Source organism: Bos grunniens, chromosome 22 (assembly GCF_055505025.1).
Source record: "Bos grunniens cultivar Pamir isolate PY7600 chromosome 22, Bosgru_T2T1.0, whole genome shotgun sequence".
NCBI lineage: Eukaryota > Metazoa > Chordata > Mammalia > Artiodactyla > Bovidae > Bos > Bos grunniens.
In genome coordinates, this window is record NC_141186.1 from 13,191,355 (window position 1) to 13,208,063 (window position 16,709).

Consider the following 16,709-nt stretch of genomic DNA (forward strand, 5'->3'; position numbering starts at 1 on the left):
TAAAAAAATGGAAATAGTTCTAAAAAAAGAAAAATACTGTACTAGAAACAAATTCTTTTCTCTGCATTTCTATTTCTATTTAGTCCAGTATGGAGCTGTTTCATAACTCAAGATATACATTTGGTCATATGGTTTTTATTTTTCTAATTCATCACTGAAGAGCAGAAAATTCAATATTTCCAGTTTGAAGTTTTTCACCTGCCTTGAGTTGTCAAAAGATGTGAGTGTATCCTTAGCCCAGTCAAGTCCATCTTGTTCCCTCATTCAACAAACAAACTAGATATGTGTCATGGTACTCTCCACTCTTGATATCTCAGGGTGGGGCTGTTGAGGGCTGGTCCTGTGTGACTTGGTTTGTGTAAACTTCTGTGTGAATATAAGTTTTCACTTCTCTAGGATAAATGCCCAAGGTGAAGGTACTGGGTTGTATGATAAGTCTGATTTTAGGTTAGTTTTTTCTTTGATAGGCAAGATGCAGATTTATTAATATAGGATGATTGTGAGAGATGCAAGCCAGCAGGCAAGGGGGGCTCCGCCCCAAGATTAAGTTGGCTTTGTGTGTGCATGGGTGCTCAGTCGTGTCTGACTCTTTGTGACTCCATGGACTGACGCCCTCCTGGCTCCTCTGTCCATGGGATTTCCCAGGCAAGAATACTAGAGTGGGTTGCCATTTCCTCCTCCACTGATTTTAGTTTTAAAGCAAATAGCCAAACTCTTTTCCAGAGTGGTTGCACCATTTTACATTCCAACCAGCAATGCCTGAGTGATACGATTTATCTGTCTTTTCCCCCAGCATTAGGTGTCACCGGTTTTTATCTTACCCATTCTGATAGGTGGGGCTTCCCTCACCGCTCAGTTGGTAAAGAATCCGCCTGCAACGCAGGAGACTCTGGTTTGATTCCTGGGTTGGGAAGATCCGCTGGAGAAGGGATAGACTACCCACTCCAGTATTCTTGGTCTTCCCTTATGGCTCGGCTGGTAAAGAATCCGCCTGCAATGTGGGAGACCTGGGTTCGATCCCTGGGTTGGGAATATCCCCTGGAGAAGGGAAAGGCTGCCCACTCCGGTATTCTGGCCTGGAGAATTCCACGGACTATGCAAAGAGTCGGACATGACTGAGCAACTTCCACTTTCACTATTCTGATAGGTATGTAGTGATATCTTACAGTTCTACTTTACAGTTTCCTAATTGCTAATGATGTCGAGCATCTCTTCATGTGCTTATTTGCCAACTACATATACTAATATCTTGATGTCTTTTGCCCATTTTAAAATTGGCTTATTTGGGGGTTTATATTGCCAAATGTTGAGAGCTCTTTACATATTCTAGATACAAGTCCTTTGTCAAATGTTGTATGTCAAATGTTCCAGGTGCCCAGAGGAAACAAACATGTGACGTGGTCCCAATCTCAATGCATTTCCAGTCTAGTTGGGAAGACTGGAGATATATCCAGATAACTAATATTATATAACAAGGGCTAAATGGCATTGAAGAGGGAGAGATACATTTTTTGGAAAATCAGATAGCATGCTTTAGCTGATAGGGAAGTAGTAGGTGATGGGCTCTCCATTTCTATGCCAGAGAATACCACAAAACAGCATAGAAATTTCCCTTATAAGCTAATTTTTACTCAGGTTAAAAATTACAATTTTTAGATAACTAACATATATTAAATCTCATCAGGTGCAATTTCATATACACTGTGTCAATTAATAACAATCTTATATTAATTAATTACAATTAAGGGCACTGGAGAGGATTACACTATACTTTACAGGTAGAAATCTGGGATTCAGCAAAGTTAAGTAACTTGCCCAAGCTCACAGACAGCAAGTGGTAAGGTCAGACTGGCACCCTGGTCTTGTGATTCTTTTAATTCTACCCAGAATCTTTCTGAGATATGTCCTTTCTGCCAGTATAAACTCATCAAACTTATGGCTAAGAAATGGACTGTCTGATTCACATTTTAAAAGAAGATGCAACACATTTCCTTGGAGCACAAAAGTCAACGAGCTCTTCTTGATAAAGGAAGGATCCATTAAAACTCTTACAGTGGTCAAGATCATGCAGAAAATGGAAAAGCAAGCATGGCTGCTGAGCCATGAGGGGCAAAAGAAGAGACAGACATTGCTGGAACTCAGTAAAGTTTTGCTGGATAACAGCTCAGGATGGAGTCATCAAGGAGGTAGTATTTCAGGTCCTCTTGTTATCAGTTCATTGTAGCCAAATCATCTTCAAATGCCAAACCTTTCCTGGGGAATGCTTTTAAAAGATCAACAAGAGCTCTGCTCTGGAGAAGAACTAAAGCCGTGCCTGTTTCTGACCTGAAAGTGAAAGTGTTAGTCACTCAGTCCTGTCTGACTCTTTGCCTCTCCACGGACCGTAGCCCACCAGGCTCCTCTGTCGATGGAACTCTCCAGGTAAGAATACTGGAGTGGATTGCTGTTCCCTTCTCCAGGGGATATTCCTGACCCAGGGATCAAACCTGGGTCTCCTGAATTGTGAGCAGATTGCTTCCCTTGTGGCTCAGCTGGTAAAGAATCCTCCTGCAGTGTGGAGACCTGGGTTTGATCCCTGGGTTGGGAAGATCTCCTGGAGAAGGGAAAGGCTACCCACTCCAGTATTCTGGCCTGGAGAATTCCATGGACTGTATAGTCCATGGAGTCACAAAGAGTCGGACACGACTGAGCGACTTTCACTATTTACTGTCTGAGCCACCAGGGAAGCCCCAAAGGACAACAAATAGGGAACTGGGGCTCTTTCTCACTCATAGTGTCTCTGGATATCCATCTGTACTTTCTTCCTATTTTATTTGTGCCCTTGCCCAAATCACTGAACTATTCCATACTTATTTGTCTTTCTTTTAAAATGTTTATAACTTAGGGAAGATGTTAGGACCTTGATTCTGAAACAGTCTATAAAGAGGTGAATTTACATATTAGGTCAGTTTTGCAAACACCTGTATGACATCAAATAACCTTTGAAGCCAGCTCCCATTCTGTCATGACGCAGCCACTGGCAGGCCATATGTGGAGAGTAATGCTTTCACATTCTACATGCTAAACTTTATCCTGCTGGCCTGGGATCCAGCTGCAGAAGCAGAGGTCTTCACAATGTCTGCACATAAATGAACATGAGCATTAACATGCAGCTGACTAGTGACCAGTCATGAACCGCCTGCAAACATATGGGCGAATTTACTCCCAACACAGTGTCCATCTCATTGTCGCTGCCGACAGTCAGAACCCCCCAGGCAAAGAAGCAGAATACCCAAGTCCCGGACTATTCAAGGGGTAAAGCGTGACTGAAACAGGGCAAATGAGTCTTCGTGGGTGGTTTAATGTGCATTCTGGGAAAGAAAAGACTGCGTCCTTCTTGAATTCTGACCACTGAGAGAAAAGACAAGCTGTCAGGGGCCACCATGGAGTAAGTCAGCTTAACAAGGAAGCCCACAGTGGAAAGCAGACAGAAAAGGAGGGAGAGAGGAATTAAGAGTAGGGGCTGAGATCCCAGTTCTACTTCTGACATCACTTGAGAGCTCCTGAATTCATCTGCATCTGTAGTTAGACCTACTATTTTGTATAACAAAAGGTAAAAATAAGAACATTAGAGAAATACATTTGGTTGTAGATTATCTCTAGGAGGGTACTCACGAAGGTGACAGCAATGGCTGCCACCAGGAAGAGAAACTGAGAGGCTGGGAGATAAGGGTAACAGCGAGTCTTGAGTCTTGTTAACTTTGTATTCATTTGCACCGTTAAAGTTTCGTACCACTCCCAATGCTAATTAAGCACAGATAAGTAAAATTATAATTGAATGTAAATAAAATAGAAACAAAACGCAAACTTTCTTTCACTTTACTAGTTTGTGGGTAAATAAAATCGGTTTGAGAGAGGAAACCCGATCTTTAGAGAAAACAACTCCTTTACCTTCCAAGTTCCCTTGTGTTTTTGGGGGGCTGCTGGACACAGGTCAGCAAATGAGCCGTCCATTTCTACTGCGCAAATTTACACGGAGAGAACAGGCTCAATCCACGGTCCTGAGAAAAGATTCCCAGGGTTTTAGGAATCACCCATGTAGCTTTACTCTGATAAAACTACTTCGTCAGAATAAAGATCTTTCGCTGCGACTTCCGTCCTGCAGCGAAAATTCATAAAGTAACAGCCGAGTTGTTGGGGCTGAGGCAGTCCGTCTTAGAAAGATTCCGGGTCCTGTGCCCTAATGGATGCAAAAGCAACGAAGCCCTGGCCTGGAGGGGAACCTTTCAACTCCCAGTTTCTTCCGGCATCTGGAACTCCAGGCAAGAGCCCAAATGCAGTCCTCACTGGCAGCAATCGCTGGGCATCCTTCGACAGTGCGAGCTCACTAACCCTGCGGTGCGGCAGCTAAAGGGCTTTGGGGCATTTGGGAACGCAAAAGCCTTGGCTCAGAGAGCCCAGCGTCAGACCAGTCAATGCGTGTTGAACGAAGGAGCGTCGCTAGCGCAGTAAATTCAGGAAATAACGAAAGGAACCCAGACCAGGGGATGGGTCACCACGGTGACTTTCAACACCCGGGCACTGTGAAGTGAGGAAGAGCTGTGTTTGGAGACCCGCCGGCTTCGGTGAGGCTGGGAAGGGAGGGTGCCCACACTCTGGAAGCCACGCCGGGCCGGGATTCAGGTGACCAGTCACTGGGAGGTCAGGGAGGGACTGGTCGCCCGGGCTGTAGGGGCAGGAAAACTCTTACTTCACGGTTGGGAATGACCTGGGGTCTGTCTGGGAACTCTGTGGCCGAGGCCCCAGCATCGCGCTAGGCTGGTGAGCAACGGGCACGCGACTCTGTCCCCAGCGCGCAACCCGAGCCCCGCCTCCTGCTGCGCCCCGCCCCGCCCCTCCGGCGCGTGCCGCCTGCGTGCAGGGAGGAGGGCCTGAGCAGCCCGCTGGGCAGGCACCCTGGCCCCAGCGCAGGCGCGAGCACGCGCCCCCCTCCAGCCTGGTGACCCGCACGCGCCCCCGCTCCCAGCGCCTCTGATTGGCCATCGGCCCGGCCAGCAGGTGTCGGCTGGGGCTGCGGGCCGCTGGTCCTCGCTGCCTGCGGCGCGGGCGCCTCCCTCGCACCCGCTACCGCCGCCGCGCTCCCGCCTCCCGCGCCTGCTCTGGGCTCCCGCTGCGGCTGCGGTTCTGGCGGCCGAGCCCCCGCGGCGGCGCTGCAGCTCAGATCACGCCGACAGACCCGCGCCCCTGCCTTGCTGCTCGCAGCTTCCTAATCCACGCGGTGCGCTGCGGCAGGTGCCCCAGGCATCCCAAAGCGCCGTGGCCGGAGCCCGGAGGCCATCGATGACCCCGGTCACGTATCTACTCTAGCCCGGCCACCCCGTGTGAGTACCGTCCCCTCCTCTCTGGCAGCTTTGCGCCATTCTGCTCCTTATGTTGCCGCAACTTCGGGGGTGGGTGTATGGAGGTGTTTCTCATGTCCCCGTAGTACACCCCGTGCGTGTCCTGAGCCAGGGCCCCCGGGCACGGCCAGTCAACCTCTGCGGAGGGGCATGGGCGGGGGCATCAAACTTGCTAGGGGGTCGTCACAGAATCGGGACCACCTTTTTCCTGCTGCCGGGTTGGAGCTCAGCTCTGCATTTCCTTCGAGGTTTGCGATTCCACTGGCCACGTAGCTCTTGGGCTGCGGTTCACCGCTCACCCACTACGCTTCTTAAACCGTCAGGTAAGCGCCGGGAGCAGCCCAGCGTGGCCGACTTGATTCTTTCCACTCTTAATTTCTGTAAAATGGGACTAATCGGGGACTTGCTCAAGGTCATGGCCAGTGCACAGTCTAAGAACCGGAGTCGATAGGAGTCTGGCAGCGTTCTCGGACTGCTTGGGGAGGGTTGGCTGTTGCAGGTCTGGGGGTGCTCACTTCAGCTTCACCCCCCACCCACGTCTCCTTCCTGCTCCCTCCCCTCCAACTCCGCCGCTTTTGGAGAAGTCAGGAGCCAATTCTAAGGTATCCTTCAGAGGTTAGGAGGTAGCCGAGGAGGGCCTATGGGGAGTGCAGAGCGGTCCCGTGTTGGAAACCCAGGGACCTGCAGCATTAGCAGCATCCCCTCCGTTCCCTGTAACTTAATTTACTAACGACCCCGCAGAGTAGGGGAATTTGCTGGGTGCCTGAAAATTCCCCTGCTAGCGTCAGCCCTGTTCCGTTTCCTTCTCCCAAATAAACCCTATCCCCAGGGTAAGTATCTGAGAGACTCGAACTGCACACACCAGTCTGGGTCCCAGGACTTCCTAAGAGAAGCTGTAAGCTCTGCGCTGGGCTCCCATCTGCTCTTGGAAAATGCTTTATGTCTGGATTATTTCTGCCGGCTTCACTCCCTACCCCTTGATCTGGATGTTTCCCACTTTCCCAGGGGAAGGCGGAGCCTAGTCTCAGAATGTAAATATCGCTACACAGCTCCGGTGGGGCTGTGTGGGCGGTTCTCAGAGCTTTGGGTGGAGGAAAGGGTCGCCACTTCTCTTTGACATTATCACCCTGTGCCTCCAACTCAGTCTCCCTTGCCCCACCTCAGGGATAAAATGACCACGTAGGTAGCTTTGTGATATCTGACAAACATCTTGGCGCCTCAACTTTTAAAATCTAATTCTGCCCCCCCCACCCCTTTTCCCAAAGCCTCTGGGGTTCAGGGTACCTGATAGATGTGAAAGTAAAAGGAAGACAGTCCAAGAGGATCTGAGCTGTAGATGGAAATGGGGGTGATTTAAATATATTTCCCAGCAACTTTGGGACTGTATTCATAGGTCTAAAAATCCTTGTTTCCCCGCAAATTTCAGTTTAAGACTTTGAAAATATTACTTTCCATCTTCCTGTTGCTAATTCCTTGTCTGGCCATGGACAGCCCCCTCTTGCCTCATTAACCACCCTCCCCTCCCCTCCCCTCTATCCACCACATCTGTGGTTTGTCTCTATGGGCTGAAAGCTGGCTGCCCTCTGTGGGTCTGGGGCATGTGTCTGGAGTTGGGAGTTGAGTCTGGTGGTGGGGCGAAGCATGGGTGTGTGTGGAGGGGTGCTGTTTCTGTGGAGATGGTGTGTATCTCTGCGGCAGGATTCTCTTCGTGGTCTAGGTGTTGTGTGTGGAGGTGGAGGGGGAATGGTCTGCTCCAGGATCTGAGAAAGTCAACTGTTAACCACCCTCAGCAATTAAAGCTAACAGTGGTATTGATTGTGTCCTGTCTCCTTCCTCCCTGTCCAGAGGGACAGAAGGAGAGCTCGTCTGTGGCCATGGGCCTTAGAGCAATTGATACACAGACTGAAGTGCCTGGTGGAGAACTAGGCATGCCCTTCATTTTGCCTTCCTGGTTATTATTATGTTTGTCTCAAAGGCAAGGTAAGGAGTGTTGACTGAATGGTCAGATACTATCATCTCAGAAAACTGCACAGATCTGAAGATTTTCACAAACTGAATCCACCTGTGTGACAAGTGCCCAGATTAAGACCTAGAATATTCCCAGCTTCCAGATTATCCCCTGCAGAAACTATCAGTTCCCTTCCCCTGAAGGTAAACCACCAACCTGCTTAGTTTTGTCAGATCAGTTTTGTTTCTTATTCCTATTAGTTACCATTTTAGTTTCAAAGCCATCATTTTAGTTTCAAAACCCCTCGATGGTTTTCACCTCCTTTTTTTAAATATATGCAAACCAAAGGTAATTATACCTAAGCTAGTCCAAAAAACTCGAAGGAAGAATTTGGTCTTAACATCTGGGTGGAATCTGATCTGGTTGCCCTCCGACAATCTGATCATCAGTTCTTGGGTGATGTAACAATCCCAACCTCACATATAACGGTGCTGACGCTGAGGATGGTTTATTCATAGAGCGTATTTGACTAATGCAAATCCAAAATAGTGATAATAAAATATGAATGAAGAAAAGATATGAGTGAACTCATTTGACATATGAAAATAGAAGTATTTTGAATTCCTCAAGGTTAAAAGTTGGTAAAGAAGCACCGAATTTCAAGACTGAGTGAAATCATGAGCTGTTTGTGCTGTTGCCGCATGGTGGCGCCACATTGGCGGGGTAACTGACACACCCACCGTCCTTTTGGAAATCCTCAGGAAAGAATCCCAGGAATAAAATTCCTCAGGATCTCCAAAAGTATCTCCAAAAGTGACTTACAAATACTGTGGTTTTTCCTGTATCTGGCAGACAGGCCTCCTCTCTGGTGCCTGCTACTAAGTCCTTGAATAGACCCCTATGCCAGCTTTTGAGAAGGGTGACTTGTGGGTTGGAGGCAGCTGTGTGTTGGAGGTGAGTGGACCTGAGACACTATTGCCTTCTAATACTGTGAAGCTGCAGTATGTCCTTGGAATTCTAAAGGGGTCAACCAAAAAGCTAACTTAGGTGCGTTGTGATCCTTCTGGTCTCATTTCACCCCAGAATTCTTCAAAGGGTGTGAGATAAGGAGTTCTTTATCTTGAGTCAGGTAGCTCTCTTGACAGAGCACTGTCTGTGGCGAACTCGGACGAATCAATAGGCCTGAGTGTAGCCAAACTGCTGCTAGAAAAAATGCCCTGTGTTCCACAGGGAGGGGGCCAAGTCACAGGGGAAACCCCTGGGGCTGGGCTGTTGGGTCCAGCTGTGGAGAGGGCTAAGTGGACCCGTTTAGCTCCCTCCTCCCATCCACTGCCTTTTCACCATCAGTGTGACTGAGACTCTGCTCAGAAGACTTCGTTCATGTGATGGCTGCTGTGCCTTTGACGGCTGAGCTGTTGAGTGCTTGTGTATGCTGGACACAGTCTATGTATTCACTTACTGTTCCAAACAGGAGGAGAGTGATGTTCTCACTTTAATGATGAGGGTACTGGGCCTTGGCAATTAAGCACTCTTGAGTTTTCACACTGTGTGAGCCAGAGTGAGGACTGAGAGCCAGTCTCTCAGACAGCTTCCCTAGCTGAGTTGTACCCTCTGCAGGGTGAGAGGAGTCTTGCATAATTCTTCTGTCCTCTCTGGCACCTGGTATAGCAGGTTGTAACTTCTTGTTACAGCTTCTTGTAGTAGCTTCTTGAGTCCAAGTGTGGGATTGCCATAAATAGAAACTTCTCTGCTGAGTGAGGGGGAAATCCACACAGTGAAGGATGGGGATTTGGAGCTGAGTCCATGCAGCCTGTAACACTGAGGCTAAGTGTGTGCCGGTCAGAATGTGTAGCCTTATTTTGTGTTTAAATTTTATGTACACGGAAATAAGACTCACAGATGTAAAAACCCAAACTTACAGTTACCAAAAGGGAAACTGTGAGGGAAGATAAATTAGGAATTTAGGATTAACAGATACATACTACTATATATAAAATAGATAAACAGCAAGGACCTACTACTGTATAGCCCAGGGAACTATATTCAATACCTGTAATAACCTATAATGGAAAAGAATCTGAAAAAGAATATATATATATTTGTGTGTGTGTATGTGTCTGTATAACTGAATCACTCTGCTATACACCTGAAATGAATATGACATTGTAAATCTACTATACTTCATTTATAAAAAAAGATGCTCTCAGAAGAACTCCATGTTTACCTGGAGGATTGAAGGTGGAAGGGAGAAATACATAGAGGACTATTTGTGCCCATCCTTTAATAAAATGATGTATTAAAAATTAAAACAATAAACAGGGACTTTCTTGGTGGTCCAGTGGTTAAGACCCCGTGCTCCCAATGCAGCAGTCCTGGATTTGATCTCTGGTCAGGGAACTAGATCCTACATGCCACAGCTAAAGATCCTGCATGCCACAATTAAAGACCCCGTGTGCCAGAGCTAAGGCCTGGTGCAGCCAAACAAATAATAAAAATAAATATAAAAAGCCACAAACAGATACATTATAAAAAATTATAGGTTTCCTTGGTGGCTCAGTGGTAAAGAATCTGCCTGCCAATACAGGAGACACAGGTTCAATCCCTGATCCCAGAAGCTCCCACATGCCACAGAGCAACTAAGCCCGTGCCCCACAGCTACTGAGCCTGTGCTCTAGAGCCATGTGCCGCAACTATTGAAGCCCATGCAGCCTGGAGCCCATGTTCTGCAACAAGAGAAGCCACCTCAATGAGAAGCCTGCGTACCACGCCTAGAGACTAGCCCCTGCTTACCACAACTTGAGAAAATCCCTTTTGCTATTGTCAAAAGTATTGCAGGGAATATTCTTGATAGGCTCTTGTAGAAATGTACAGGAGTGTGTCTAAGGTATATATCCCTAGGAGTTGAGTAACTGGGTAATAGGATATCCTTTATAAGCGTCTTGCTGTTACTTCAGCCCTTTGAGGTTTTGCAAGTTGCCCTTTAGAGCTGCTGTATCACTTTACACTCCCACCAACACTGTCCTGGAGTTCTTTGTATGCCTGTATGTTTGAATACACAGAAGAACTGTACAAAAAAGATCTTCACGACCCAGATAATCACGATGGTGTGATCACTGACCTAGAGCCAGACATCCTAGAATGTGATGTCAAGTGGGCCTTAGAAAGCATCACTACGAACAAAGCTAGTGGAGGTGATGGAATTCCAGTTGAGCTATTCCAAATCCTGAAAGATGATGCTGTGAAAGTGCTGCACTCAATATGCCAGCAAATTTGGAAAACTCAGCAGTGGCCACAGGACTGGAAAAGGTCAGTTTTCATTCCAATCTCAAAGAAAGGCAATGCCAAAGAATGCTCAAACTACCGCACAATTGCACTCATCTCACACGCTAGTAAAGTCATGCTCAAAATTCTCCAAACCAGGCTTCAGGAATATGTGAACTGTGAACTTCCTGATGTTCAAGCTGGTTTTAGAAAAGGCAGAGGAACCAGAGATCAAATTGCCAACATCTGCTGGATCATGGAAAAAGGAAGAGAGTTCCAGAAAAACATCTATTTCTGCTTTATTGACTATGTCAAAGCCTTTGACTGCGTGGATCACAATAAACTGTGGAAAATTCTGAAAGAGATGGGAATACCAGACCACCTGATCTGCCTCTTGAGAAATTTGTATGCAGGTCAGGAAGCAACAGTTAGAACTGGACACGGAACAACAAACTGGTTCCAAAAAGGAAAAGGAGTTCATCAAGGCTGTATATTGTCACCCTGTTTATTTAACTTATATGCAGAGTACATCATGAGAAACGCTGGACTGGAAGAAACACAAACTGGAATCAAGATTTCTGGGAGAAATATCAATAACCTTAGATATGCAGATGACACCACCCTTATAGCAGAAAGTGAAGAGGAACTCAAAAGCCTCTTGATGAAAGTGAAAGAGGAGAGTGAAAAAGTTGGCTTAAAGCTCAACATTTCAGAAAACGAAGATCTTGGCATCCGGTCCCATCACTTCATGGGAAATAGATGGGGAAACAGTGGAAACAGTGTCAGACTTTATTTTTCTGGGCTCCAAAATCACTACAGATGGTGACTGCAGCCATGAAATTAAAAGACGCTTACTCCTTGGAAGGAAAGTTATGACCAACCTAGATAGCATATTCAAAGCAGAGACATTACTTTGCCAACAAAGGTTCATCTAGTCAAGGCTATGGTTTTTCCTGTGGTCATGTATGGATGTGAGAGTTGGACTGTGAAGAAGGCTGAGGGCCGAAGAATTGATGCTTTTGAACTGTGGTGTTGGAGAAGACTCTTGAAGAGTCCCTTGGACTGCAAGGAGATCCAACCAGTCCATTCTGAAGGAGATCAGCCCTGGGATTTCTTTGGAAGGAATGATGCTAAAGCTGAAACTCCAGTACTTTGGCCACCTCATGCGAAGAGTTGACTCATTGGAAAAGACTCTGATGCTGGGAGGGATTGAGGGCAGGAGGAGAAGGGGACGACAGAGGATGAGATGGCTGGATGGCCTCACTGACTTGATGGATGTGAGTCTGAGTGAACTCCGGGAGTTGGTGAGGGACAGGGAGGCCTGGTGTGCTGCGATTCATGGGGTCGCAAAGAGTCAGACACGACTGAGTGACTGATCTGATCTGATATTTGGCTATGCCTGACATTAATTAGATGTTTTAATTTTGGTTATTTTGATAAGCCTGAAATGTATTTCACTGCTTTTCTTTTGCATTTCCCTTAGGGAGCTTTTAAAAATGTTTTGATTTCCAAGTTTCTTTTCTATACATCACCATTTTTTAGTAAATAAAACTTTTAGATCTTAAAACTCATTTGACATTTATATTTCTGTACTGTGTGAGGCAGGGATCTAATGTTTTCCTTGTTGAAAACCATTACCACATTATCACTGAATATTTAACTATTTTCTCATTTATTCTGTTGCCACCTCTGCCATATACCAACTTTGGTTATTTTTTTTTTCTGGATCTTTTTCTTAACTCTGTTCTGTTCTGTTCTATTAATCTTTCTGTGACTCCTGAGCTAATATCACTTTCATTTAATTATTAAAGTTTTACAATAAATCTTCCTTTCTTAGCCTTTTTCTTCAAAATTGTCTTGGCTATTCTCGATCCTCTAGGCTTCAAATGAGTTTTCGGATCTATTCTAAATATCATTTCCTATGAAAAATCCTATTATCACAATTTGGTAAAATAGAAAATGAAAATGTGTTCTTTTGTTTCTTTTTCTTCAAATATGGTGCTAATCAAGGTTTTTTATTTCCCATTATTTAGTCTGAAATTTTGGTCCCCATCTTAAGAGGGTTCACTCTAAGTAACTCCTCTGTGGTACCAAAGATCCTTGAATAATAAGGATCAGATGAATATAATTGTTTTAAACACAAATGCAAAATTTTTTAACTCAACAAAATGTGAGCAGCATTAATGTCAATGATTATTCTTCTCTGTCATTATTTTTATTCTCTTAATAATCCATTTCATCTGTGTACTGTGATTTATTCAACAAAATCATTCTTTTAAAATATTAAGCACTTTATACTTTTTAATTATAGCCTAATCTTTGCACGTAATCTTTGCACGCATTTTTGTTTTCTTAGGATGAATTATTTTGTCAAAATTTACTTACTTTTCTTTAAATATTTGATACATATTGCCGAATGACTCTCCAGGAGAGTGTATAAATTTGTGTTGCCACTGCTGGTGTCTGAGTGGGCCAGATCCCCAGGCCTTGTTAGTAAGAGACATAATTATTCATCAGCTTTGTTAATTTCATAGGCAAAGGGAAAAAAAGAATCTTATTTTTACTTTGCTTTTCTTTTCTAGTGGGACAGAATATACTTGCACGTTTATTCATGGCCCACTTTGCTACAGAATTTTCCATAAGGGTGGTTTCTCTTTTACTTTCTGTGAAAGAATCTTGCATTATCACTTAGTGTTTTTGAGAGAACAATTGGATTGTTTTATACAGATTATATTTATATTTTTTAACTGTTAAACATCATTCCATCTTATGAAAATACTGTATTTTACCAATCTGTCTCCTCTATGATGGATTTTAGCTTGTTTCTGTATTTCTTCTGTGGCTATGACACAGATGTGTGCAGTAAATGTCTTTGAAATGTATTCATGCACACCGAAAGAAATTCTTGAGAATGTATGCCCAAAAGTAGAAGAGAGGGGTCATATTTATAATATAAACTTACATATTCACATATGTAATATATGCATATTACATATTTATATATAAACTTGACTATTTGGTGCCAAATTGCTCCCCAAATGGTTATACTCACTTAAACATCCCTAGCAGTGTGTATGATAGTATCTGTCACTTTAAGGAAATAATAATAATACCAGAGAAGTAGGAACAAAGATGCTAAACTGAAAAGTATGCATATGTGTTTATAGTATATATAAATATCAAGTTCATTTAGAAATCTCAGAGTTCTTTTTTACCTTTTCATTTTGAATCCTGGTCATATAAATGATTAAGTATATAAGTCATAAACATCATGTAAATATTTACTTGGCTTAGGAGACGAGTTTAAAGGTGAGTGATTTTTACAGTGCCATTATTCGGGGCAGTCTATAAAATGGGGTGAGCACTTGACAACCAGAAAAGCACCTCCGCCCAGCTCTTTGCCTCTCCACCCAGGGCAGGCGCTCTAGCCTTCATCTCCTCTTTTAAAATTTCGAAGACCTTGGTTGGTAAGCCTGAGATAATAATGTACCATTAACACCATGTTGCTAATGACCTTATGTGATCAGTTACTAGTGACCATAAGACCAGAACAGCCTGAAACCACCAGATGGTTCTTGAGGAAAAGGCTCGAAGACCGATTTATTTGGGGACGGGCTGGTTACTTTATTGCCGGATACCTCGCTCACTTCAGACTTAACTCTGAGAATCGATTCTGTGTTTGTGTAGAGAGAGTCCAAAGAGTTTGATGAAACTGCCTAAAATAAATGCTGTTTGGAAACCGCTTTTGGTGTCGTATTCAACCACGTGTTATTTGCCCCCATTACCTTCCCTAGGTAAATATGAGTTAAATTTTTTGGTGTATGTTTATATATCATCAGCTGAGAAAAGAAACCCACTCCAGGGAAAGTCCTTTTGTGGCTATGATTTACAGCGTAATGCCACCGATGTGACAGATATGTGATCTGCAGCTGGGATGCACAAATGCATCCTGTGGGCTGACAGTTTAATCTCACTGAGCAGACACTTGGGAGAAGAACACAAGAAGGTGAGAGAGGGGAAGGGGGTTGCCTACAAGACAGAGGTCATGGCCCCCTCTAGATCCATGTTCCCAGGATCTAGTGTGGCTATTTGCCAGAGTCTCCAAATAATCCCATACTGACTCATGGTTCAGATCATTGTTATCCTATATAGTTCTCCCTTTTTGGTATGAAATTTAACTACCAAAAGTATAGCGGGTCATTTCCTAGGCTTGGAAGCCTGGATATTCCTGGAGAAAAGGAAAATGACCCAAGCCGCTTTACATACTTTTTTTTTTTTTTCCTGAAGATAGTCCAATCTGCATAAGCAGTGCTTCCAACCCCAAAGCTCTTCCTAACCTCCCCATGAAAACCTTTGTCTCAATCATCATTTTCCTTTATCTGTGTAGCTCAGCCTCTGAGAATCTGGCAGGTTTTGTGTTTGTGTTATATAAATGTGGTTTTGTTGTTTTGCTTTCTTTGAAAAGCAATTTATTGATCATTAGGGACTTTGATTTACTAGAATGACATGTAAGCAGAGTATCTGAGATTCATCTCCTTCTTTTATGGCTAATTAGAAGAAAAATTTTAAATGCTGTTTTAATGGAATCCTTGTTGAAAACCTACTAGAAATCCGTCAGTGGGTCTTTCAGCTCCACCCACGGTTCAGTGAAGGTTGGGTACCTCTCCCAGGACTGCAGATCTGGCAGTCTGGGTGCCTGCCACCCCCACCCCCCATCCTCTGTGCTCCCAGATCTGAATCCTTCCTCCCACAGCTTCCAGGTACCTGATGCTTGTTCTTTCCACTGCCACCACCCCGGCTTTCTGCCTCAGTTCCCCTCCCCTCAGACTGGTGCTGGTGGTGGATGCTGAAGTAATGCTAGTATTTCCCCTTCTCTTCCATAAATGACCCAAAAGCAACAAGGAGAATGAGAGAACCAAATATCACTTTTGGCAAATTTGGGAGATGGTTGGAAGATGGAAGAGGTGCCAGAAAAAGTGAGATCAAGTTGGGGTGCATGGGGAGAGGCATGGAGATGTGCCCTGCATGCTGTCACGAGCACTTCCCGGGAAGGCGGGGGCTCTCCTGGGGCACCACACTCAAGTGCCTTCTAAGCCCCGGTGGGGTGATGCCACCTGGTTCATCTCACCAGGGTTCTTACAGGCTCTTTTCAGACTTTACAAAGAAGGAACTTCTCACCTGTGTCATTATTTTTCATTTTATTTATTCTCTGTCCTCATCCTTATTACCTTCCTTATACTTTCTTTGCTTTATTCTTTTTCTCATCTCTTAAATGTACATGCTGCTGCTGCTAAGTCCAACTCTTAGCGACCCCATGGGCTGCAGCCCACCAGGCTCCTCAGTCCATGGGATTTTCCAGGCAAGAGTACTGGAGTGGGTTGCCATTTCCTTCTCCAATGCATGAAAGTGAAAAGTGAAAGTGAAGTCGCTCAGTAGTGTCCGACTCTGTGCGACCCCATAGACGGCAGCCCACCAGGCTCCCCCAGCCCTGGGATTCTCCAGGCAGGAACACTGGAGTGGGTTGCCATTTCCTTCTCCAATGCATGAAAGTGAAAAGTGAAAGTGAAGTCGCTCAGTCGTGCCCCACTCTTAGCAACCCCATGGACTGCAGCCCATCAGGCTCCTCAGTCCATGGGATTTTCCAGGCAAGAGTACTGGAGTAGGGTGCCACTGCCTTCCCCGTAAATGTACATGGTTACTCATTTAATTCCAACTTTTCTTCTTTTACATGTATGCATTTAGCACAATAAATTTCCAAGTATTGCTTTAGCCATATTTGTATTCCACATGTTTTGTTACTGCTCACATATAGATTTTTAACATTTTCATGATGATTTTTTCTTTGGGTTATGACTTTTTGTAAGCTTTTATTTCAATTTGTCTTTTAATTTCCAGAACCTGTTAACAATTATTTTTTCTTTAATTCTATCTTATTCTAGTTTAACATTTTTAATAATATCTACTTTAATTTTTTTATTTTAGATAACATTTTAATTTTTTTTCCTATTTTTTATCTAAAATTTTTTTCTAGTTTAAATATTTTCTGTTTTAATAATGATTAGAGAATATGATCTACATGATTCCAATTCTTTGAAATTTGTTGAGACTTGTTTTGTGGCCTG

The 16,709-nt window shown here is 44.4% G+C and overlaps 2 protein-coding genes across 5 annotated transcripts in view; one reads left to right on the top strand and one right to left on the bottom strand.

Annotated features, from left to right (window-relative positions):
- Positions 1 to 16,709, bottom strand: part of LOC147348074 (uncharacterized) — a 238,979-nt gene that overhangs the window by 133,314 nt on the left and 88,956 nt on the right. The gene's annotated exons all lie outside the window — the stretch shown is intronic.
- Positions 4,936 to 16,709, top strand: part of MYRIP (myosin VIIA and Rab interacting protein) — a 228,280-nt gene continuing 216,506 nt past the window's right edge. The window contains exon 1 of one of the 4 annotated variants that reach the window (XM_086366026.1): positions 4,936 to 5,701. The gene's annotated coding sequence lies outside the window, so the exon portion shown is untranslated. The remainder of the gene's footprint in view (positions 5,702 to 16,709) is intronic. The other 3 variants (XM_086366027.1, XM_086366025.1, XM_086366029.1) reach the window with 3 other exon arrangements.